Here is a 26,008-nt window from a genome sequence, read left to right on the forward strand (position 1 = left end):
CTTTTTTTAAAAAAAGAACGTTTTATTACTCAAAACCACTGTTCAGCTACTAATCTGCTGTTGCTGGCCCTTCTATAGGCAACAGAAAAGTAATTACTCATGAACAGGACCACAATCACCTCAGGGTCAACTCACAGCATTATATCCCATAAAGTGGTTTGGAGCAATTACTGATGGGTTCAATATCTTAGAGGGTGCAGCCCCAAACATTCTAGAACTGTGAGAAACCATTCAGCAGCTCCAGTCCAAACACTCAGGCTCCTCGCAGAGCGTCTCCTGGGACAACACGTATCTCCACAAAAGTGCATGTTTCTTAATGAGCTGATTGCATCGCAAATGTTCTTCATTCAGCTTTTTCTTAGAAAGTGTTCATAGAAAATTAGAAAATGCAGCACATTGGGTGGGGGAAAAATTATTGTTTTCCCCAACCAGCAAAAGAGCTATCCCTTTCGGTGATTAGTCCTTATCAGCCGCTTTCATAAATGCTATCACTGCTTCAAATCTTCAGGTTTCTATTCTCTTTCATAGGACAGTTTCCCAGCATGTTCCTTTTTCTTAATATTTGGCAGATTCTGCACATGTGCACACATGTGTACACACACACACACACACCCACGCACAATCTTTTCCCCAAGAGTCACATCTCAGTGACTGTTAAAGTTACGTACACAGTGTAGCTGTTAAATTAAACTTGTTGGATGAGTTCCTAGGTTAGCAGAGTAAAGACTCCGAGGTGACCTGCAGGGAAGCAGACCTATTGAACTTTGCTTAAACCAGTGTTTTCCAGACTTATCTGACCACAGAACCTCCTTCTTTTCCCATGAAATTATTGGGAAATAAATTATTGGGATGATGGGCAAACATAGTTTGAGAGACACTTTGAAAGCTGTTCAAGAAACAGCTTTCAAAGTGACTGGCTGAATTATTTCCTAGCAAATCCTTACTCTTCATCTGCTTATTTTATTCCCTGGTAGTCCAAATCTAATGGATAAAGTCAATATTATGAATCCTATCAAACAGAGGTAGCATAAACTGATTGCCTCCATATGGGTGTGCTTGTTGGCCCGCAAACAGCCAGTTTTACAATAACCTTTGCTGTTCTTGTTATCTTCATTGAGCTCCAGCCCTTTATATAATCTGTTTGCCCTTAGTTATTCTGCTTTATGAAGCTGCTAGCATCTCGATAATGGGAGAAAAAGCAAAGATGTTTTAAAGGGTATGTATTACCTTTTGCAAATAGGAACATTACAATGGGTGATAGAGTACAAAACTCTGACTAAACAACAAAGCACTGAGATACTACTTATACTGCGGATCATGCTGATATGGTGCTTGAGGATGACTTGCCTTGAGAGTTAACTTCCTAATATATCCCTGAAGCTCTACTGCCAGAGCTCAGCCACCTGCTGTACATATCATGATGACTACAGCACTGGGGAGGTCTTCATGTTTACCAGTACCCTGAAGATGAAGGAGCTAAGAGATTAGATCTGAATGCAATGTGTCTGGAATTTGTCTCACCAGTAGAAAATGTAGCCTTGTGCACTCTTGGGCATCAAAGTGTAAGCCTTGAAATACCAAATTCTGTCAAGACACTTCCCACTTCACACATTGCCACTGAATATGAAGAATACTGTAATATATTATTAGACAATTTTTTTTTTAATTTAACTTTTAAGTTCAGGAGTACACGTGCAGGTGTGTTATATAGGTAAACTCATGTCATGGGGGTTTGTTATACAGATTGTTTTGTCATCCAGGTATTAAATCTACTACCTGTTATTTTTTCTGATCCTCTTCCTTCTCCCACCCTCCACCCTCTGATAGGCCCCTCTATGTGCCCATGTATTCTCCTCATTTAGCTCACACTTAAAAGTGAGAACATCTGCACTTGGTTTTCTGTTCCTGGGTCAGTCTGCTAAGGATAATGGCCTCCAGCTCCATCCACGTTCCTGCAAAGGGCATGATCTCTTTCTTTTTTTTATGGCTGCACAGTATTCCATGGTGTAAATGTACCACATTTTCTTTATCCAGTCTATCATTGATGGGGATGTAGGCTGATTCCATGTTTTTGCTATCGTGAATAGTGCAGCAACAAACACACGCATGCATGTGTCTTATGGTAGAACAATTCATATTCCTTTGGGTATATATGCAGTAATGGGATTGCTGGGTCAAATGGTATGTAGGTCTTTGAGGAATTGCCACACTGTCTTCCACATGGTTGAACTAATTTACAATCCCCTCAACAGTGTATAAGCGTTCCTTTTTCTCTACAACCTCACCAGCAACTGTCATTCTTTGACTTTTTATTAATAACCATTCTGACTGGTGTGAGATGGTATCTCATTGTGGTTTTGATTTGCATTTCTCTAATGATCAATGATGATGAGCTTTATTTCATATGATTGTGGACCACATGTATGTCTTCTTTTGGAAAGTTAGACATTGAATGTCAATCACATTTCAAAAGAATCAGTCCTTTGCCTAGTGTAATTCAAATTTACTTGTTGATTTTTGTCCCAAATACGTGGTTCACAAAATTGTTTAAAAAACAAAATATAGCTGTACCTATCAGTTTGTTTCATGTCTCCAGAGTAATGCTGAATTGATAAGCACTCACCCTTGTTCCTGTACCATCCGTGTTCATGCACATAAACTTCTGGGCTCAGTAAAAGAAGTGTGTACTATTCTAGCTGGACAGGTAATTATGTACAACAGCAAATGTGGAAACTCACTCTGTTCCATGCTAAAGTTCAGTATCTTTTGGGAGCCAATCACTGGGAGCTCTGTGGATGCCAGGTGGGTAGTAGAGGTTTTGTGGAAGCTGTTTTTATGACGCTTCAGAGGCACTGGAAGGTGTGTAAGGTACTGCAGCTGCACACACAGGGACACACATAAGTGTGTTTGTGTGTTAATGCAAATATACACACACTCACCTGCACGTGAGGCATGGGGAGTAATGGTGTTCCCCCAATGAACCAATTCCCAACCAGTGAATCAATGATTGGTCAAGTGCGACTGCTACACCTCCTAGCCCCGCCCCCTCAGGGACCTCACTGGTCCAGCAGCTAAGCCTGGCACCCTTCACCACACATCCAGGGTAGGGACTGAACAAAGTCACAGAGCAGGTGAGTATGCACAGCAGTCACTGAGAGCTCCTCACACTCTAGGAGCCAGCTGGCCCCAGGTCTGTGCAGTCTGACAATATTCCCACATTGCTTCTGGCAAGCTGCAAAATGAGCCATACGACCTGCTTTTTCTCACTCTCTTGGAGAGGTTTGTAGGTGCTGACTTGCTTTTGCCCCTGAAGACAGTCCTGCCTCTAAGCTGACCCTCTCGCTTGTCATAAGCAGCAGTCACTGTGGGATTAGCGAAGCTGTTATTCAGTGATTACCTCTCAACCTCGTTCTCTGTCCTTTAGTAAATTCAGGTCACTGTTTAATAAAAGGGTGCAGATAAAATGGTGTTAAACTTTTTTTCTCGGTTTTCTACATTTTACAAAATATATTCTTATCAAGAGCAAATTTAACTCATTTGGTAAGAATTTCTATTCCCCAAACTCTCATGCACATTTTCATATAAAATGCTGCGAACACCTTGGATTCTGAATCCTATTTGAATTGCCAAATTGATGAACGTTATGGGAAAAACGAAATGCCCACAAACCACACTTTTCAGTTTGCATTTAGCTGTGCATAAAATTATAAACTTCTTGTGCCATTGTCACTCTGGGGAGAGGCTAAACCTACTTGAGATTTTCAAAACTAGAGGGAGGAGATCTGATCTACTTTCAAATGCGAGAACACCGACAATTTTCTGGGAAAATCTGTCTAAAGGTAAACACATTCAGATTTGTATTTAGGAGAAATTTAGAAAATTTATAAAATTTAGAAAAAATGCTGTCATTCTTTAAATCACATGAACCTGTTAGTCACGGTGAGATCATTAGTCTATTATGACCTTGTTTGAGTATGGTTTGTGGTACCTTGGCAATGCCTCCAAATCTAGCATTTCATGGCAGGGCTTTCTGACCCCGTGACTGAGCTAGTGAGAGTCACAGGACAGGACAGCAAGGTGGAGGTGGATGGGAGGACCAAGTACTACAGACAGAACACCACAGGCCACACTTCTGGAAAGCACGAGTTAGATCCTGAAGTGCTACCAAGTCAAGATTCTATGAAAACCTTTCAGACCTTCTGTGGATGGATACATTTGTTTTTAGACCACCCTCTAGTGAGGAGGCTCAGAGTCTTCTCATGGGAAGAGAACACTGGCTGCCATCTATGGACTGCACATGCACACTCAAGGAAGGCATTGTTGCTCCAGTCTTAGAAAAGAGGCAACTAAAATACAATCAAGTTCAGTGGGACCCAGGGACACAGAGCTGGGGAGTGCTGGCTGCTGTAAGTCTCACATCTAAGCTCCCCAGGGCACTGGGTAACTCCTCAGTGGCTCCTTTCACCGCCTGTCCTGTGGTCAGTCCTGATGATGTCAACTCTGCTGCCACTTGTCTCCTTCCCACTCTACCAGCTCCTTCTTTTCAGAAGTCAAGGGTCACACCATGCAGGCCATGATGTCTTACACCGCTCCAGATCCTGGATGGCCCCAGCATAGTACCTTCCACCCAACAGGCACACAAAAGTTTGCAGAAGAAGGCAAGTGGAAATATGCCCAGGGCCCCTGTCTGGGGGCTCCACCAGGGCTTGATCCTCATCAATCTGCCCATTCTTCCCTCCATGCCTGGAACACGCACACCCAAACCCAAATCCCTATCTTTTCCCCCAGTCCCAGCTCTCCTATGTAGCCCACGCACGTTGATGGTGCTTCATCTGGATTCCATACACTCCAACCCACAGGGGGCTCGCCTCTACTCTTGCGTCTCATGGCTAAATTATGTCTGAGGTCTTTGGAGAGGTCTCCATTCTTATTGTTTTCCAACCACGTCACATCCCAGCATGGCCATGAAGCCCCTGCCTTTGCCCAGCCAAGGCAGCCCAGCCTGCACCACATCCTGCCTGTGTTTCCTGTCCGCCGTCTGGCATGTGAGTTTGTTTGCTTGCATCATGGGGACCTTGCTTTCAGGCACCCCTCTCAATCATCCTGCTCATTGCCCTAAGATTATCATCCTCAAGCTGCTCTTATCCGGTCACATCTGCTTCCAAGTTTTCCATGGGTCTGCACTGTTACGACGAGAAAAAAATCCTCCAGTCCTGTGTCAAAATCTCCCTACAACTGGTGAGCAATGAATAAACTTCTCAGCAGGTAATATTATTCAGATAAGCAATAGTAAGGGTGAACCTTATGGAAAAACGCTTTAAAACAAAAAAGAGAGCCCTGTAGCTAATGTTTTAGTAGAAAGCCACATGCATATAAAGATAACATCTATCTTCTTGTCAACAAAGACCTCAAGACCCATAGGATTAGCTACAACCAACCAACATTCACCATGTTTCCCACATGGGAAGAACAATAGGGCTAGTGCTTTTCAAGTCCACTGAAGGTGAAAAAGAAGGCAGGAAAACGCCTTCAGTGCCTGCAAACCCTGAGTCTGTACAGTCTCCCCTTCAGCTCCAAATGCCCCAGCAGACACTTACTCTATCTGGCAATGGGGTTGAGTGGACCTTCCAAAGCGCCTCACTTACCCTCATGGTGTTTCAGGGATGAGTGTCAGGTCGAGGGACAGTTTTGGTTGCTTCAAGTGGGACATGTCAGTGATGGCCAAAGTCACTATGCTTTACTTCAAATCCCAGCTGTTGGAGCTACCTTCCAGAGCAGATGATTTGCAGAACTTGACAGAAGATTAGGAAATACCAATGTCTGGCCCTTTCTCTCTTCATGTAGCACAACTAGGCACCAGTCCTATTTTTGCTTTTGTTTTATTAACACAATTTTAATTGTTCATAGTGAACTAATTAAGATAGAAAAAGCTCCAATTAATACACCTATGGCTTAGAAAGGGAGAAATGGGTATTTCTAAAGAGTACAAGAAAGAAAACAGCAGGTTCAAAATGATGGTTCTTTTATGGGGTTAGCTTTTTTTTTTTCTTTTTTGAGATGGAGTCTTGCTCTGTCACCAGGCTGGAGTGCAGTGGCATGATCTTGGCTCACTGCAACCTCCTCCTCCCGGGTTCAAATGATTCTCCTGCCTCAGCCTCCCAGGTAGCTGGGACTACAGGCGCGCGCCACCATGCCCAGCTAATATTTGTACTTTTGGCAGAGATGGGGTTTCACCATGTTGGTCAGGATGGTCTCGATCTCTTGACCTTGTGATCAGCCCACCTCGGCCTCCCAAAGTGCTGGGATTACAGGCGTGAGCCACTGTGGCTGGCTGGGATTAGCTTTTAAATGATTGTTTTGGTGCCATGTGCAATCTTCCTGGATCCTGAGGCTGGAGCATTTCCTCAGCTGCCCTGCTAGGCCTGTTTCATGTCAGCCAACTTCCGGGTCCAGGATCTCCATATAACAATTTAGGGGAAAACATTCAACGGGTTGAAGAACAGGCTTAGGGATATTTTCCCAATGTTGTACCCTTCTTGCTTACTCTTTTTTGGAAGAAATACTACTTTTTTGTAAAAATGATATTTGCTGATTCTAAAGACACTGAGTAGACAGAAGCACTATGATGGCACCTCTAGAAATTACCCCCAAGTTTTATAATTTAAGGAGAATCATATGCAAAGAAGAAAATGGAAAAATGATAATGAGAACGGAGTAAGAAAGCTTGGTTCATGCTTTAAAAGGAGAAAGGAAAGGGACATTCAGGCAATCAAGAAAGGCTGAAGAAAACTAAGAGGGCTGGAGGAACAATGATTAGATAGGAAGGCTCTTGTCAGGGATCGTGGCAGGGGTGAAGAGTGTGAGGTCCTCAATTAAGTGAAAAATGAAATTTAATTTTGTCATTCCAAATTTTATTCTAATAAGGGAGATTTGTACTGGATCACATGGGCCAAAATGATAAGGAAGGGAAATTCTACAAAATAACTGGGCTGCCCACAAGAGTGTGGGCCACTCAGTGGGCAGGAGGGGCTTGGGGTGTGTGCATGGAGAGCCACCTTTCCATATCTAGGCCCTGTCAGGACATGCTGGGGCAGTGCCAGGCAGAGCCACATGGTGATGACTGGCTGCGTTCCCTGCCACATGGAGAGGACAGGCACAGCAGGCAGTGCGGAAGGGACCTGGGGCTGTGGAGCTCGGCAGTCGTCAGAGTATCTGCAGCGTGGGCCACAAGGCGAGAGCCTTTGATCAACTGTTTAGCATGTGCTCTAGCTGATGTAACTGCACACATGTTTTAGATGTGGTTTTCCCAGTAGCACACTCTTACAGAAGCAACAGGTTAAACTGTTGCTGCCGGTGTAAAAGGGAGTTTGGCAAAGTGAAGGACTAAAGACTGAAGGAAATGTTTTGACTGTTAAGCTGGACTTGGCTTTCTGAAATGGGGTTATTGTATGTGCATTTCACACGTTCTTGAGGTGTAGGACATATCACTTCTGACTTCAAATGAGAACAAACATGCAAAGAAAGGGCTGAGGAGTTTAAATCCATTTTTGTGGCCTTTGTCCACCTAAGCAATCAACTGAAGAGAACTCCGGAGGCTGCGCTCAGCTCCTCCTCAGCCTCTGCAGACAGACACGGCCATTCCCTCTCATCCCCAGGGCTGGCAGGGTATCAGCCTCAAAGATTCCAGAAGCCCAGGCCCTGCTTCAGGGAGGCCAGAGATAAGTAATCTCCCCCAGGACACACAGAGGGTGGATCCTCTGCTGTCCCTCCCTTCCAGAAGCCCAACGGGTCCCTGTCAGAATTCCAAGCAGAAGGTGACTCAGCACAGAGGAGGAGGGATGGGAAGAACAACTCAGTTGCCCTCTTGATCCCGCCGCTCTCGGCCATGGGTACAGTCCTGCACACTTTGTGTCTTTGAGTGGTTGCTAATCTTTAAGGAAGGGGTATTTGTGTAGTACTCTGCTGAGAAATCCTGGGGAGTCAGCCAGCCTCTGGTGACCTGACCCCACTACAGGTGCAGGTCAAGTCTTCAGTCCTGCCTTGGCAGTTTCTTCTGCCTTCCTCCCAGAAAGTGGATTTCTCAGGCACGAGCTCAAGCTGAGAGCCTGGTGATGGTAAAGATCAGAGTGCAGGCAATCTGGCATAACTGTAGCTGAACTGGCTGTCTGCAGAGGAAAGCAAGGGGCTGACGAGCGTGGAATTGGGTGGGTGCATCTGGTCTGGTGCACTGGTGCACACACGTGTACACAAGTGATCACATGTGCACGTGTGTGTACATGTGTATGCACATGTGCAAATGACACACAGAGATCGCCCTTTCTACACATATATTTAAAAAGGCAGCTCAGTAAAGTCGACTCACAGGTAGAGAGTCCATTATTTACTGTGACTTTTCCACGCAGAAGGACAGTGGTGCAGCCAAATAGGCAGCAGTCTCCACTGTTCTGAACGTCAAATCAGCTCCTCCTCACTCTGCGCACATTCCCCCACCTGCCAGCTCTGTGGGCAGAAGGCTGCAGGAGTCAGATCTGGTCTCTACAAGACTCAGAAGTCAGGATGAAACTCATGTTTCCTCCATGTCTTAACAAAGAAGCACACCTGTAGAGATTTCTGAGCAAGGAATTGTGACTTGTTGCAGAATTTATTTTATTTTATTTTATTTTTTGAGACAGGATCTTGCTCTGTGGCCCAGGCTGGAGTGCAGTGGCTCGATCATAGCTCACTGCAGTCTTGACCTCTTGGGCTCAAGCAATCCTCCTGCCTCAGCCTCCTGAGTACCTGGGACTATTGGAATATGCCACCATGCCCAGCTAATTTTTGTATTTTTTTGTAGAGACAGGGTTTCACCATATTGCCTAGGTTGGTCTGAAACTCCTGAGCACAAGTGATCCTCCCACCTCAGTCTCCCAAAGTGCTGGGATTACAGGTGTGAGCCACTGCACTTGGCCAGAATTCTGTATCTTGATAAGAAACTCACAAGTGGCTGTGAGAAGACATAAGGAAGGAGATGTGGATACTTTAAGCCGTTTAACGTTTCATGTAAACTTATGTCTAACCAGGGAAAAATAAACTCCCAGGACTTTGTAATTTATAGTTCTCTTAAGGAACTCTTCAAGGCTTTTTTTTTTTCTTTTTCTTCTTTCCCATCTCTCTTCCTCCACCTCTCCAAGGTCATCTAACTATTTCCTAAAAAGCCCTGTGCTGTACAAATGCTAGGCATATGTTATTTTATTTAGCCCTTACAATAAAGCCTTGGCTTGTGAGTGATCAGCATTGGCTGCAGAACCCTGCCTCCAACCACCTGAAGGTGTTTACAGACGGCCTCTGCCTCTGAGTAGCTCTGGGATCCGAGCCACGCACAGGACATCACCAAGCCTCAGCTTCCTTACGTATGAAACCAAAGAAAACGCCAGCCTCATGTCACCATACAGTTGGAGAGTCACAGAGCAAAGGTGCCAGGTCCCCGCCATTAGCTGGTGCTCAGGAAATGCTGGCTGCCCCTCTCCTTCCTCGTCCCACAGCCTTCACACGAGATTGGCCCACTACTCACACACCTCCGGCTTCCTGGCACTTCTGTCAAAACCTCACATCTCTTAGGAAGAAACTTCAAATGTCATGTTTTTTCCTAGTAGATATCAGCTGTTTCTTAGGATGAGAGTGTCTCAAAAAGTCCTGTCCTTCACATCAACAACACTTCTTCGAAGTAAGGGGGGTTCCTCCCTTTCTTTCCCATCTTTCTAGTTTTATGATTCAACAACCATTTACCAGGAAATATCTGGAAACGACCAATTTGTGTCACACACTCTTCCCATTTACAAATCGAACAAGTAAGAGCGTGTAACATGTATGCCAAGTCATTTACCTGGTCCCACAGCTGTTGCCATGTGACTCCGGGGGCTTGCAACCAGATGAAGGTGCTATGCTATGTCCTTCCTACACATTAACTTTGTTAACCCTTGAAGCAGCCCTGTAAGAAAAATATCACCCCCATCTTACAAATGAGAGAAACTCCAACTCACGATGGTCACCTGACCTGCCCAAGGCCAGGTAAGACAGTAGAAAAGAAGAGTGGAGGCCAAATTCGTGGCACTCCAAAGCCCATTTCTTAACTCGTTGCCTCCCTCCCACTCCGCAGGTCCTGAGCTGACTTCTCCGTCTTCGCGTCCTAGCTGTTAATGAGTTTATGAAATGAGGCCCTCTGAATAACCCACACTACACGTCAGGGAGGACCATCTCCAACTTGGGCATTCCACAGATGTGTGTGCAAACCCCGAGGGAGTCTCCAGAGAAATTATAGAGGGAAAATCCAAGATCTGTCCAGGGATGTTGCAATCTATAAACAGCAGGAGGAAAATGCACCGAAACTCACGTGCTATGGTGCACAGCAGCCCTGGGTACTGGGAAGCAGCACATGTTCTTAGGAAGAGTAAGGCATGCCAACTGGAGGGAGGGGTGGCAGGGGGGTTGTGAGAAGTCACATAAGGGTGACATTCAAAATGAGAAGCAGAAAGACAGAATCTCAACAAGTGGAGGTGCGGGACCACAGCAGGGTCAGCAGTGGACTTGGGGGGCAGGGTGGGGTGGTGGCTGGCTCAGAGAGTCATGGGGACAGTCATCCCCAGGATGCAGGGCCTGGTTCCAGAGGCCTTGGAAGCTGAGATGAAGTCCCCAGGCAACAGGAACTGTGAGAGGTCCCTGCTTGTGGGGGTCCTGTGGTGGGAGGTGGTTTAAGGGAACTGGTCTGGGGTTGGGATGGAGATGCCTAGAAGAAGGAGTCGGTTAGAACACTCCACAGGCAGAGAGAGAGAGAGAAGTGGGGGACCAGCAGGGTGAGCAGGGGAAGTAGGAGGATCACAAGTGGAATCACACACCCATGGCCCTCCGAAGCCCGGCGAGTCGGCAGTCAGGGGTGCAGTCATCCTGCTCTCGGTTACTCTAGGCTTTAGAGCACCACCAGCCCAGCGACCACGAGACCCCAGCTTCCAGAAGACCCGACAGTCGGGCCTTCTGCCACCCCGTGATCTTCTGCCCTTCTCTCCACATCCAGAGACACCGTCCCACCCTGGTCTCCAGGAGGTAGGGCCCAAGCACAGCGATTGTGACACTGTGCTTGTGTGTCATCTTGTAACTGGGTTTCCACATCCTCCTGGCTGTATTGTAAAAGCCCTAGAAGAGGAACAAGAGCAAATAATGAAATATAGGAATGCAGGAAAAGAGGAAGCCGCCGCGAGATACCAGCCCAACCGAAATACAAAGAATTATGGAGAAGTGACAGAAAGGGAAGTAAGAGCAAGGAATTGCATTGAGTAGCTTAGCAGAGTGCATGCGCACACACACAGACAAAGCCATGCACACGCGCAGACACACAGCCGTGCACACACAGACACACCCCACAGACACACATGTACACACATATATACACAGAAACACAGGCACAGAGACACACTCACACACTCTCACAAATTCACACACACACAGCCTTTCTTGGGTCTAAATCAACTGCTAGAAGAGTATGAGCTCTTAGTTGTCAGCCTTGGAGGGACAGTAACAAGTTCACTCTACGGTCCAGCTGGCTGGGAGAGATCATCCAAGTGCACTGGCTCCGGACCATCTGTCCCCACAGGGTACTAGATCCAGAATTTCCTGATAGTTCTAGAAGGCCATTCTGTTGTTTTTCTTTTGTATTTAAAAAGCCAGAGTTAAAATATGGTAAAACTTCCTTACATTATAATCAAAAACTTAATTTTAGGGCTGAGACGCAAAGTGGACTAATGGAAAAGAAAACAAATCTATCGGGGTAGATGCGTTTAGGGACCCCCACATCATTTTTTAAGCGAGGAAAACAGGCAAGGAGAGAAAAGCCTGAAACTGAGGGAAAATGAGAACAACACAGTGAATTAACCCGTCTGTGGCATTTTCTGTTTGTGGAGATAACCAGTGGCAGAGCTCTGAGTCAAAGACATCCCCACCGAAGGAGCATGGAGGTTGCTGAGAAAAAGTCCTTATCTAGCATTTTCACAGGCATGTGGCAGGAGGGGCAGGACAGCCGGGAGGCCTCCAGCCTGCTCTGCTCACTGTGGCCTCGGAGTTCACAGGGAACGCTGCCTCCCTAGGGCAGGTTTTTAAATGAATACACCGCTTTCCCTCTTCCTTATTTTCCAAGAGAAACACTGGCTAGCCCCAGAACTCTCATTGTTCTTAGAGGAAACTGCTGATCATCTGTTGGAATTAAAATTTGACTGGGACTTTCTGAGGAATGTTTCTTTCCATTTATTTATTTATTTATTTATTTATTTGCAAGCTAACACATTAAACTTTGGAGTGAATTAAAACAAGAGAGACTGCAGATTCAGCAAAATTTGGACAAGAGCATCGGCCACAGCCTCTTAGCACGCAGCCCAGTGGGCACAGGGTTTCCAGTGGATGGTGTGGCCCTGCAAAGCGGGGCAGACCTAGCCAGGACTCTCTTGTGCTCTCGCCTCCCATCCAGTGGCCAGGCCTCATGGCGGGGGTTGGCCGGTACCCCGACCCATCCTTATACATGACACTGACTGCTCTCAACCCCTCAATAGCTCACTGATAATGATGACCACTCTGCAATCCAGCTGGCTGTGCAGGATCATCCGAGCGCACCCAGGACCATCTGCTCTCACAGGGTACTAAATCCAGAACTTCCTGATAGTTCTAGAAGGCCGTTCACAGGTGCCCTTTCCCATGTGAATTTCCGCCTGTTGGGAAGGAGAGCTCAGACATCTCAGTCATTTGCCTGCAGAATGGAGGAGGCTGCTCAAGATTTGCCTGATGGAGGCTGAGGCCACTGGGGAGAGAAGCACGAAGCTGGTCATCTCCACCTTCCCCCAAGACCCAGGCCTGTCCCCCTCCTCACCCAAGGACTCTGCCTCAGAAGCTTCCTATGGGAATCTCCTGAACAGGTGTCACAAAAGGCATTGCCACGCATTATGTATTGTTCCTACCCAAAGTGACGTTTTTGACGCTGAAGCATAGTACTGATGCTGTCCAAATGCATCACTGAAATCCTACGCTTGAGTGTCTTCCCTCCTAGATAAACTTCAGGGCATTCAACAAGCTGGAGGGGAGGTCTAAGTTTCTGCACTAACCACTCTCCATCCCCATCATGGGGAGACAGCCCGGTGACCACAGGGCCTGTAACCAACGGTATGGATTGGTTACTTTAAAAATTCTTCACCAATACTAGGGAAAAGACAAGCAGAAATGCTAGAGAGGGCAAAGGAAGACCCGTGACTCCAGGATTTTGGTGTTCTCTTTTTGGCAAGAGTATTTCTCATCTCTCAACCTTGCCTTTTGTTCTGTCTTAAAAAACAAAAGCGTACAGTATAAAGACTGCTGCTTTGTCATTCTGCCTTGTAGTATCTCCTGCCAGCCACCTCTTAGGCTCCCTTCAGGCCTGTGTTCAATAAGGGGGGCACCCAGAGCCCTCGCCCCAGCTCTGCCCCTTGCTTGATGTCTGCCCTGTGCCTGGGAGGCTTTGGAACGGGCTCTGTCCACACAGGTGCAGCCAGAAAGCAGAATGATGCTCACCTCCGCCAGGCTGCCCTGGCCAGTGGGGGCTCTGGTGGGATGGAAGCCTGGGCACCCACAGCAGTGATCAACTGGATGACACACCTTTGCACTGGTTTTCCATTTTCATCCTCCCCTTCTCCCCAGGATCACCATTCATGAACCAGCTGCTCACAGCACCTGTATTGGGCTTGCTGTGGAGCGTGCCCAGGCTGCAAGAACCACTGACCCTTCCACACCAGGGAGTACTGCTAAAGACGCACCTTGCAGGCACAGAAGGCACACTACACCTGGGGCTTTTAAATCCTGTTACAGATGAACCTGGCAGAGCACACAAATCAGCGCCCTCCAGGATGATGCTATGGGGGGGAATTCTGCCTCCTCTATGTTCTGACATCATTCTGACCTTTACTAAGATCCCAGCATCCTGGCTTGGGGCCTGCCTGGGTCCCAGTGTGGCAAGAAGGGTCTGCTTCTTGTAACAGAAGTGCTGGGGGCAGGGGGACCTGGGACAACAGCAACTTCCTGCACAAAACAGGCGCAGGGCCCTCGGAAATGAGATGCTCCTGGAGAGAAATATGTAAGAGGATTGTGGGATCATGGATACATTTAAATAAATACAATTGTTTGTGACTAGTACATCTAGAGATTCACTGAAAAGAGAGCCCCTTGAATAAAAAGGACACATATGTAACAAACCTGCACATTGTGCACATGTACCCTAAAACTTAAAGTATAATAATAATAAAATTAAAAAAAAAAGGACACAGTTGAAGATTCTTCCTGGAGCAAAAGTGGCATCTACTGGTCCCTGGGCTCTTCACAGCCTCGGGGGCTGACCCACCTGAGCTCATCTGGAAGCTCTGACTCTTCCGGCCAGGATGTCCTCTCCTGCGTCACTGGAGGATTGGCCTGGATGGTTAGCCCTTCTCTCTTATAAGGGTGAGAGCACAGCAGGAGGTGAGGATAGAGAAAGGAGGGCAACTTCTTTTTCTCTTCTCCCTCACAGGGCCACAACATCCATTGCAGAAACAAGAAAGGATGGGCCAGCAGGCGCAGGTGGCTTCCAGACCTCAGGCCTTGCGGGAGGTGTTAGGGCAGGGGAAGGAGCTTTTGGCTGAAACTGCTCATCATGGCAAGAGTGTGGCTGGCAGAACTGAGGAAGAGGAAAGGCAGCTTGCTTGCTCTCTCTCTTTAAATGCAAGTGCCCTGGAAGCTTTGGAAACATGGAACTGCAAATTCTGCTGAATGCTGGTGGAAGGGAAGAGACCCGTTGCTTTCCCTGCCTCCTGTGCCTGGGCTGTGGCACAGCATCCTAGCAGACCACTGGGCAGCCCCTCAGGCTTCTCCAGCTCTTTCTTTCATGTCTTTCTGTGTCTTCTATGAAAAGATTCTGCCATAAGATCTAAGCAAGGGTAAGCAGGGGAAAAGAGGCGTGGGCAGCCATCACCTTGCTTATGAGCAATATTTAATTTGCAGAAAACAAGCTAAAAAAAATTCTTAAAATATGTAAGAGAGGAAAATACGTATTATGTGTAATTCATAGAAAGTCTTACCTTATGCAAGGATAAGATATACAAATTTAGGATAGTGACTATGCCATGATATGTCATGGCTGAGGGCCAAGTAAAATAAATTTCCTAATAAATAATAAAAACACATTTATACATTAGATAAAAATGTCATTAGTATTTGATTTCAACTTGAAGGCTTCCTTTAAGTGATAGAAGCACAACAAGAACTTAAAATGAAAAAAACTGAAGAGAGACCAAAGAGGTTGAAAATGTCACTGCTTTGGTCTCATTCTGAAACACTAAACTTAAAATATGTAAACTTTAAGACCAACAGAATCACCAGCCAATCCCATCCCATCCCATTGACATTATTCTTACTCAGAAGTTGTACACATCATCCATATCAGCTAGTGATGATAGGTCAAGAATGAGAAAGAAAGTAAAACTGATATCTGAGGTAATCAACCAAAAGGGAAGCAAAAAACCCTTGACCTAAAATTCATGCATTTACTCATGGGCAAGTCCCTCATACACTCTCTCAGCACTTACACTCGCTTTATGCACAGTTGTAAAAATGATTAAATGGTTCTTTCTTATTGTAATTCCCAGCAGATTAGAAGTAGCAAATTAGAATGCAGAGGAAGAGACAGATAATACTATCCAAACAGATAAGAGAATTCAAAGCCAGGATCATTCAGGGTACAGCTATTAGCTCTCCATGCACAATGACTTTTCAGAAGTGAGGTTCAGGACCTATGGCCAGGGAAACACAAGTGCACTTTCTGGCTGAAAGAGGATTACACAGTTGAAATCTGGACTGTTGTGGAAACTGTAGAAGTCAATTTCTCTGCTGCATTGGAGGCAACAGAAATGTGTGCTGAAGGAATGAATAAGAAAACTAATAAACTGATAATACAATCTTCTATGCTTAAGGGGTTTATAACTTACTGTGTGTGCCCACAAATTATCTCCCTGTAATGCCAGAGCTAGTATTTAGGATAGTACTTTTGAGCTAAGAAGAAAAGACTGAAGTGTTTTCAAGAAAGTCTTTAGAGAATCTTGGCATGGGGGTGGGGGGAATTGTTAGTAGGTTCTAGGAAGAGTCCTCATCCAAAAGTGTTAAAATACACAAGAAATAAAATGAGGTAGGCTTGAGTAGTTTAGAAAATTAAGTCTTGAAATGCTCCCTCCCCTAAATGCTGGATTAAGGTAATACTGGCCAAGGTAGCCTCCAAACGTGTGAGCAGGAGTATGAGGCCTGGCATAGCCCCAGATAGTGCAGGGGCTCTAGAAAAATCTTTGGTGCAATGAAGGGCTCACTGGCCAGCTAGCTGAATGATTTCGTACATGATCAGGGCAGCACATTTTACTTCACATATCCATTTCTGAGCAAAGATATTGTTGATTTGATTGCAACTACGTTCAAAGTGCATAAATCTCAGGTGGGGTAAATGAGGTTGGTGTGACTGCTTCCAGGGTCCTGCTGCCGGGAAAGTAGATATGGAGGAAACACAGAACATTCTGAGATGAAAAACAGGAAATGGGTGAATTCAGTGCCCCTTCTGGGAAATGATGAAATGAAATATGTTTTAACCTTAAGGTGTAATCATGCAAAACTTAGTTTATCAAAGTTACTAAGACATGACTTTACATCAAGATAAGTAACTTTTTAAAATTAAAAAACCCAATTTACATAATGGTTAAATCTACTCCCAATATGATAAAAATATAATGGTTAAAACCACACCCCCACTCCCCATATTATAAAAACTACATTAAAAAAGAGAGAGCATGTAACGAACAATTGAGATGCGGTAAATGTTTTGGTGATCTTAAATCCAAACTTATGAAGTCCATAGTTAATTGGCTTCCACTATTTTATTCCAAGAAGTAACACACGAACTGAATTAAACAATTAAGAGTTACTGTGTTAAAATATAAACCTCTTTTGCTAGAATGCATAGCTAGTATTTAAACGCAGGTCTTAAATTGGTAAATACAGAAAACAGAAGCACACTTGGCTCCCTGGGTCCTTGGCCCCAGCGCAGCTGAATGTGAGACTGCCTTTGAGTCAACCCGGGCAAGCCAGCATGCAGGGATAAAGTGCTACCAGAGCCCAGCTTGCTCCGCGATTTCTTTCACAGATTGACACCCGGCAGTTGTACAAATCGTACCAAAGATCTACATTTATGAGTAACCAATGCAAATGAGAGGGAATGAAAGAACAGAAATGATGGGAAATCTAACAGCATAAATATGTTCACACTTCAGTGACACATTTCTAACGGTTAAGCACAAGGCAGAATTATCTGTGCGCGAGGTAAGGTCGTCGTTAGAGTCCACTGGTGCAACGTGCCATCAGAACCCAATTTATCCTCGCTCATCTGCCTGCCTCGGAATCCTGCCCCAGGATTCTCTACCCAGCTGCAAAGTCACCTGCAGCAAACTCTCTTTCAAAATCAGTGGGGAGGGCATGGGTTACGGGTGGGTTCAGAAATGCTACCTGCTCAGTTCACTGAATTCCCAGATGGGCCCTGAAAATCAAACTTAGCATCTGCACCGTGAAAGCCAAAGGTGACTGGAAACAGTGGTGAGGGGAACATCTGTACAGGCTTCTTGAGAAACAGAGTCAGGGACCAGCCTCTGGAGCCGGGCTCCACCTCAAAGAGGGCATGTGCAGACCCTGTGGGTGCTGGGTTCAGGTCTGCATCCCAGGATGTCAGACCACGGTACCTTCGAGGATACAGCATCAACATGTGCTGGTCAGAGAGCGGGCAGCTGGCTCCAGGCCTCACAGCGGATGGTGGTGGCCGTGGGATTCAAGCCCAGCCTGCAAGGCCCACCCCGGGCCTGCCCCACCTCCCTACACCCTGCTGCCCCTCTTCCCATGTCTGCTGAGACATCTCTACTGATGTGGGGATGATTTCACGTGTTTCTCAGAGCTTCTTACATCTAAGTTTGGAATTTTCAAACCTACAGCTTTCTGAATGAATTTATAAAGCGAGTAAGACACTCTGTCTTGTTTCCAAAGTCTTGACTGAAACTTTGCATGGAGGGTGCTCATAGGTTTCAGCCTTATTTTTCACCGACCCAATAACATGTTTTAAAACATAAGCACGAATGCCCTCAATGTGACAGGATTTTCACTAGGATGGTACTTCCTATAAGATTTATTGATAAAAGGCAATAGAATAAATGGTTCCAACTAGCTATCATTTTGGGGTAAGTTACCCCAATAACTCCCTACCCATTCCCCATCACCCCCATGCCCACTCAGCTTATAGACTGGGTGGCTGTTACTGCCTGCAGGATAGACTTCTGGAAGACCTCCCTGCTGCCAGCCCTCCCCACAGGGTCTGTCCCCTTGGCCCACGATAAACCAAAGCCAGCTGTGGGGCTTCCATGGCTACACCCGCTTTTCCTTGGTCCATGTTTTGTTCCCACTCCCTGTTCCTTTTCCCCATCCATCTCTTCTAAAATCCTACCCATTCTTATAGGTACATAATACATGTCCTATCTTCTAAAAATTCCATGTGCTTCTCATCAAAACTGATTTCTCTCCTTGCTTATTTTGTAAAGACTGAGGCCATTTCTTATTCACCTTCCTTACTCCTCATTACACACTCAAGAAACACTTCGCAAGAAAAACTAGACTGGATAGTAGCTATATAGTCAGATTTCCCTACCAGTTTACTAGTGCTATTTAGAACACAACACCAACATGTCGCAGTATGTGATTCAGCTAATAGTTGATCTTTTGGTGGCAACAAAGGCCATGAACACACAGGCCTACGCTAGACAGTGGTAATGACTAAGAGTTAAAGAGCAAAAGATTTATAATCAGAAGACGTGGGTTCATACCAGTTGCGTGACGGGAAGATCAGTTCATTAACCTCCGTTCATGTTATAAACTGGCTGACCCCATGACCAAGCAGGAGGCTGGCAATGCTAAGTAGCACCTGCCACCTCTAGGCCATGCTGGAGACCGGGCCTGTGCCAGGGACCTTCCTCATCTGTGAAGCAGAGAGAGGGCCATGCCTGCCCATGACAAGGACCAAATAACATAAACTTCCCCACAGCCAGTGGAGCCTGTCTCCTTTGTTGAAGGACAACTCTCCTTGGCATCTGTAGTGCATGGTTCTGGTGCATTTTAGTCAATGAGTGGGTACATCACTGTGCAAAATAACAAATCGCTTGTTGAGATTGCTCTGCCATGACCATCTCAAGTGCTGCCTTGTTTGTTTATTTTTCACTATGTCCATCTTCAGAAGAGTTGCTGACTTAACAACATCTGGCATGGTGGTTCACTTTGTTCATTCTCAAAACAAAATGGTGGCCTGTCTCATTGTTCAAGTGAGCAGGGCCTCTGTAGCGGCTGTGGATGACGTCCAGGGTCTGAAAACCACTATGTTCTTGCTCTAATTTTGGTCCCATAGCAATGAGGAAGCAGCATCTTAAGGAGGTGTTTTACCTCAAAGAATGTCCCAAAAATAACTGTTTCTCATTGAACATAGCTCACATTCGTTTTCCTTTTGGAAGTGGGAATTCTGCTAATAGCCAACGTGTGGGGCATCTTACAAAATCAATAATCAACAAACGCCCCTCTCCTTCTCCTTCTTCCTCAGCTAGGACTAACATGGGTTCTGGAAGAGCCAGATATGTCATGTCCAGCGGCAGCAATTTAAGACTTCAAAGAATTTATTTTTCTGACTAATTTAAAAAATGAATTTCTTTCACTATCTAACAATTATGCAGTATGGCTGACTGATGGGGTATCAAAGGAGACTTCTCTCAAAAAAGGAATTCTCTTGGAAATGTCCCTGGCATATCAGAGGGAAAACCTGTGATTTTATCGTTTTGAAATAAAGGGCATACTTCACACTTTGGTTACACTAAAATGTCCCTTGGTCCCCTGCATGGCCCCCTGCTCTGTGGTCTCCTCTGTGTACCTTGCAAAGTGGGCCTCCCTGGTATGAGTCGGGGAAATGGGATGGGTGTCCATCTGCAGCACAGCTTGGTTCAATGCAAACACGAGGGTTGCACAGAGCGTCACAAAGAGCTGTCCGCATACCTATTCTCACAAAGCACACTTTCTCCCTGGTTTCCCTTTCACTTAAGCTTTCTAAGAAATCTTTCCGTATCAATGGTAGTCCTCCTGCCCTTGAGTGACTTGTGGAATCATGTGACATGGGTCAAACATGTAAACTGAGCTCTAGGAATTCTGGATTTCAGGAGAGGACTGATTTCTTTCAAGGTGATATTTCCACTCACGAAAATAAAAACGAAATTCAATTAAAAATTGGACAGACAAAGCTACTTATAAGACTAGTGTCAATGGATAAAGTAAAGTAGAAGTCAAGGAGGACTCCGGGGGAGACAGTGGCATGTTTTCCTGCTTGTGCTCAGGTGCATCGTGGGATTTTTGCCCACTTTAGGCTACTGGCAAAAACTTGGTTTCCAATGGTTTAAAGAGTATGACTCTGACTTTAAGCTTGGTTCAAAGTCATGATGAACCATCATAAACTGTTTCTCCTTCTGCGAGTGCTTGTGCAGACAGGGAGGACAGGGATCTCAGAGGCTCTAGGATCTGATCGTTATCAGAGATCAGACCAGGAGGCAGCCCTTGCAGCTCAGGTATGCTAACTTTATCTTTTTCCATTATTATTTTAACAGATTATTAGGCTGTTTCCAAAAAAGGCTCTGTTTTTAACTAGGCATCTCATGGAGCTGTGGAAATAGCATCTCAAGGGCAGGAATGCTGTCTTATTTATCACTGTCCCTGTAACTAGCACATACAGTATTTCCAAAAGATCTTAACAGGCTGAAATGAAAAACACTGAACCAAATGAGATAATGATAATTGCCAGATCCTACCCTTCCCTCCACATATCAAAGGCACAAATACAAGATGCAGGAGATAATGTCTTCAGGGCTGTTCCTGAGAAACTGACTCATGAGTTCTCAGTTGACAGTTAACATGGGTCGTGGCTGCAAAGATCGAACACAATTTTATATGTGCACATGTGCCCTATTAGGAGGAGCAAGGAAGGTGTTATTCCTGCTCAGCTCTCTGCCCCTCAGAACTGGAATAGTAAATAAAGTTGGGAAGCATGGAAAATGAGTTTAATATGCCATGCTTTCTCAGACTAATGGCAGTGAGTCATGTGGAATTACACAGTTAGCTTTGGCAAACTGTTTCCCATTACACCCTGAGGGGGAAGGTAGACTTACACATAGAAGAGCTCCTTTCGAGGCAGGGGATGAGATTTCTTTTTAATTCTGCATTCCCCGGCAAGACCAGGAAGGCCCTTTGGGTGCAATGTTCTAGGAAGGACTTGGGCACATTGAAGAATGCCAGGGAAGAGTGACACCAGCAAGAAGAAGCAAGGCAAAGGCATCATGGTGTTTATTTCATTATATTCTGAGGAAACCAACACACTTCAGCCAGGAGAACGGGCTATTTAGAGGGCTTTGTAGAGCTATTGTCAATGATTTGAAGGGCTGAACTGCTTGAGAGAAGAGAAAGTAGTTACACTGCAGACATCTGCAGGGCTGGCTTTAGAGACAAGCAGATTTAGTTCAGGGCTTTTGTAGCAATCAGTGCTTCCGTAAGTGGGCTGCCTCCTGAGGGGTCTCAATAGGCGAGGTGATCACCTGTTAAGGATGCTTAGGAAGAACTTATGCACTGGGGCCTGATGATCTCTCGACAGTCTTCCATCTAGTATGTTTTATGAGACTGGGGATCTCTGTGCACAGCAGCAACATAACATTATTCAAACACACTGTGCACATGGCTAGCTCTGTGGGCAGCAGGGGTGGGATGAAGGTGTCTGCACTAGAATCTCTTCTAAATTTCCGTCTGTTTCATGCACATGCAGACAGAAGCTACTGCTCCCCTTTCCACTAGGAGAACAGTCAGACTGCAATCAGTGCATCCCACAAAAGCAGTGATGGACTTCAGTGCATCAAGCTAAATATTTTCACGAAGTATTTTAACTGAACCAGATGTTCAAACCAGGCAGAATTGCTTGTGGGATGAGGAGATAGATTATTCTGTATTTCATTTCTATCTTTTACCTTTTTTTTTTTTCTGCCAAGCTGTGTCCATCTTCTCTTGCACCAGAAGGCAAATTCTTTGGCCCCATAAATCTCATTTTTCTGGTTCACCCCTCTGCCTAGCAGAGTGCCTGGGCCACAGCAGACATTCAACATGCGTCTGTCTCATTAGTTGATTCTCCAAAGATGGCTCAATTTCCACCTCCCAGGGATCCCATGTGTTCTGGAGTGCTGACACCACTCAAAACCTGAGCTCCAAACCTAGAGTGTGGTGCGAGGCTTCCCTTTAGGTCTCTGCAGTTTGTTTAGCTCCACAAGGGAACTAGGTCTTATGTACCTCTGATTTGCCATGATCTCTAGTCCAATATCTTGTAACTGATTCAGTTCGTGCTTTGGAGACAATATGATTCTGAGTAATATGTCAATAAGCCTGCAGATTTCTTTATGGTTTTTAAGACTAAATAGGATAAAACAAATTCATAGTATATACCCATGAATATTTTAGTAAGGTGGTAATTCACTGTGGGATGTACTAATAATTTCTGAGATCCCCGGATGCCATTAATTCAGATTATTTATATCCTATGGGCTGGGAGAAGACCAGAGGGTGTGACCTTCACAGACTCCAGACTTCTAAGAATATTTTAATTATACAGCAAAACTTAAAAATATTCATTCCTCTTATTTTTCCCATCTATTAGATTGGTGCAAAAGTAACTGTGTTTTTTTGCTATTACTTTTAATGGCAAAAATCGCAATTACTTTTGCACCAACCTAATACATTTGATTTAAATTCTTAGATGATACATTTTATTTTTTTCCCCTCATCCGTGTAAGCACTGCTCCTTTCCCTTTTCAGTATTTTCATCTCTTACTTAAAATGTTGCTTCCTGACTTTCAATTCCAACTAAGATGATTTTCTATTTCTATAGCCTATCTCACAAAAAGATATCATCACAATACACTGAATTTAGTGTTTCTGTAAGTCAAGATGTCAGTTACTTTTCTACTTCTAACACTGCATTGTGTTACGTGGTCGTGAAGCAATTCAAGTAGATGTAGTACCTGCCTGCAAGGATCTTACAATCTACCTGCACATGAGGTACAAAATAACTGGAGTATAACAGCTTATATACATGTTTGTACTTTTGGCACTGATGCAGAAGAGTGGAATAATTCTAGATGTGCTCTCAGATGAACTTAGGCAAATAGTTTGGAAGTTGTAAAATGTGTTTCCCAAAGCACAAAAAATGGACAAGCAAAATGTGGATGACTTGCCCTGTGGGTTGGGGATGTGTAAAGAGAAGGAACCTGGTTTAGAAACACCGCTGATTGACTTCATAAAGGAGTCTTTGGAAGGGACAAAGAAGTGAAGGAAGAGAACATCAATGGATGTGGCCTGGGTCATCTACATGTGAGGACAGTCACACACTAGACACGAGGCAAAAGGTGCGTCTTTTCTGACCCGGTCATGCAGATCAATGAGTTTTTGAAATACCACTTTACATGTCATATATTTAGGAAAAAATATGATTTCATTCAATGCATTTTGCAGATGAAGAAAGAGGAGGTAGCCCTGCCCCACACATCCCGATTCTGGTAAGGCAGAGAACTGAAGCTTAAACCCAGGACTTCAGCTTCAAAATCTTTTACAACAAGCTGGGCTCACCTTCTGGAGGATTTTTGGGGGTTTGGGGAAAAAGAGGTGGGTAAATTTATAAGTCAGCTCAGAAAGCAATTCTCACGACTTCACAATTAAGCCTTATTTGTGAACAAAAAACCCAGCATTCCTCAGGTTAAGTTAGCACTTTATTCAAAGGTCTAGGTTCTAAAAGGATTTTGGACTATTTCTAAAAAGAAAATAAAACCCAGACTCAAATATACAAAAGCAAGTGCTTGGGTCTCTGAAGGTAATCAAAACAGGGAGATGTAAAATAAATGTGAGTGATGAAAAAAATGCGGATCCTCAACGTCAGGTCTTCCAGGCACGTGTGCTGGTGCATCAGGCCTTCAGCCCATCGCTGCTGCACTGTATTACACTCTAGGTACACTCAGTTAAAGACATGAGATGACCATAGCTAGAGACAGTAACATTGTAACCACAGCGTGTCTTCTCCTGGCACAGGCCTCTTGTACTAAGAAGTAGTTCTCCTTGTCCACAAATCTCAAACCAGGAAATCCCTAATTCATTTAATGATCAGGAAAATGCAAGAGATTTGTGTAGTTGTGACTCTTCCAGTTACTCCCAGCTGTACCAGTATTTTAGGTTACCTATCACACAGGATGGTGTGCCTGATGGCACTGGCAGCCATTTCTCTATGTCTTGTAGAAAAGTTTACTCCTGGGAAAAACAATTTGGTCACTAGTCCTTGGACCTAAGTAACAGAATCTTGATGAAATGATACCCATGATCAAATGTTAAAAGGAAGAAAGGGATGGAGAAAAGAAGAGAGGAAGGAAGGAAGGAGAAAAGGGAAAGAAAGAAAAGGAGGAAGGAAGGGAGGGAGGGAGAGGAGGGGAGGGGAGAGGAGGGGAAGGGAGGGAGGGTGGGGAGGGAAGGAGGGAAGGAAGAAAGAAAGGAAGGAAGAAAGGAAGGAAGGAGGGAAGAAAGGGAAGGAGGGAGGGAGGAAAGAAAGAAAGAGGAAAGAAGGAAGGAAAGAAAGGAGAAAGAGAAAGGAGGAAAATGAAAAAGAGAAAGGAAGAAAGGAAGGAAGGAAGAAGAAAGACAGGAAGGAATGAAAAAGGAGGAAAGAAACAAAAGGGTAAGCAAACAAGAAAGGTCAAAAGACAGTAATGGCCCAATCAAAGCTTCCATGACGAATCTGTGCCTTTTTGGATCATAGTGTACTCAGGAAATGCAGCCGCCACAGGAGCACACGCCGTCTCCTGAACTGCAGGAAGAGCAGCGGTTAGCAGCAGGAGGTGTCCCTTACACAGGAAGGCTGGGGTCTGGGCTGCACACTGCAGAGCAGATTCACATGCCAGGGTGGCCCTGCTTGGGCTATGAGGACATGGGTGCCAAGGTGGAACTGCTTTCTCAGGCTGCAGGCAGGCAGCTTGCTGCTTCTCTCTCTTTGAAAAAAAAAAAAAAAAAGCCTTTCCTTCACCACCTCTCCTCGGTTGCTTCATCAGGTTGCAAAAGCATCTTTTAGGAAGTATCAAGAGGCATCACTCTCCACAATTTTTGCAAAACAATTCCATAGTTGTGATGGTGTCTGTCTTTGCAGCTTAGTTTGCTTACAGCCTGTCCTCAAGGGTGCTTTCGGGGAATCTGCCTCATGTCTATAAAGCAGCTACCTCATTTCAAAAATTTAAAGAGGACTTCCCAACTTAAAAAAGTTACCATAGAGTACATGGGAATACAATGAAGGGATGAAGACAAAAACTAAATGTCATGTTTTCTACATTTAATTCAGCTACTTAGCTTTGAAAAACTGATTTGTTTGACATGTTTACATGTTGCTGTATTCTCGTTACTTTGTACTCAACCAAAATGCCTACAAGTACAAGACCTGTACTTAAAACACAGCTACATAAAATAAACCCAATTGATGTTAAAACTGGACTGGACCTAGATTTTCTTTACGTCAAATGTGGGCAAAAAATGAAAGACTTAAAAAGCAGATGTTCACATACATTTGTGATTGAACACTGAGAAAATGTTTTGAAAAGCAAATTGATTTAAAAACTACTTTTAGAGAGTCGATAAATGACTAGTCTTTGGCTAACATTCAACAAGGGTTAATCTAAAAAGTTTTTTTTTTTTTCCACAATATAATGACACACAGTTCTTTGGAGCTCTCAAGATCTGCCTGCCTGTCCAATAGGTAACCCCTAGCTGCATGTGACTCCTGAGCACTTGAAATGTGACCAACCCGAATTGAAATGTGTGGTGAGGA

The 26,008-nt window shown here is 44.8% G+C and overlaps 1 protein-coding gene across 11 annotated transcripts in view; it reads right to left on the minus strand.

Annotated features, from left to right (window-relative positions):
* Positions 1-26,008, minus strand: part of IKZF1 (IKAROS family zinc finger 1) — a 100,410-nt gene that overhangs the window by 36,552 nt on the left and 37,850 nt on the right. The window lies entirely within an intron of this gene.

The sequence above is a fragment of the Pongo abelii genome, chromosome 6 (assembly GCF_028885655.2).
Source record: "Pongo abelii isolate AG06213 chromosome 6, NHGRI_mPonAbe1-v2.0_pri, whole genome shotgun sequence".
Lineage (NCBI taxonomy): Eukaryota > Metazoa > Chordata > Mammalia > Primates > Hominidae > Pongo > Pongo abelii.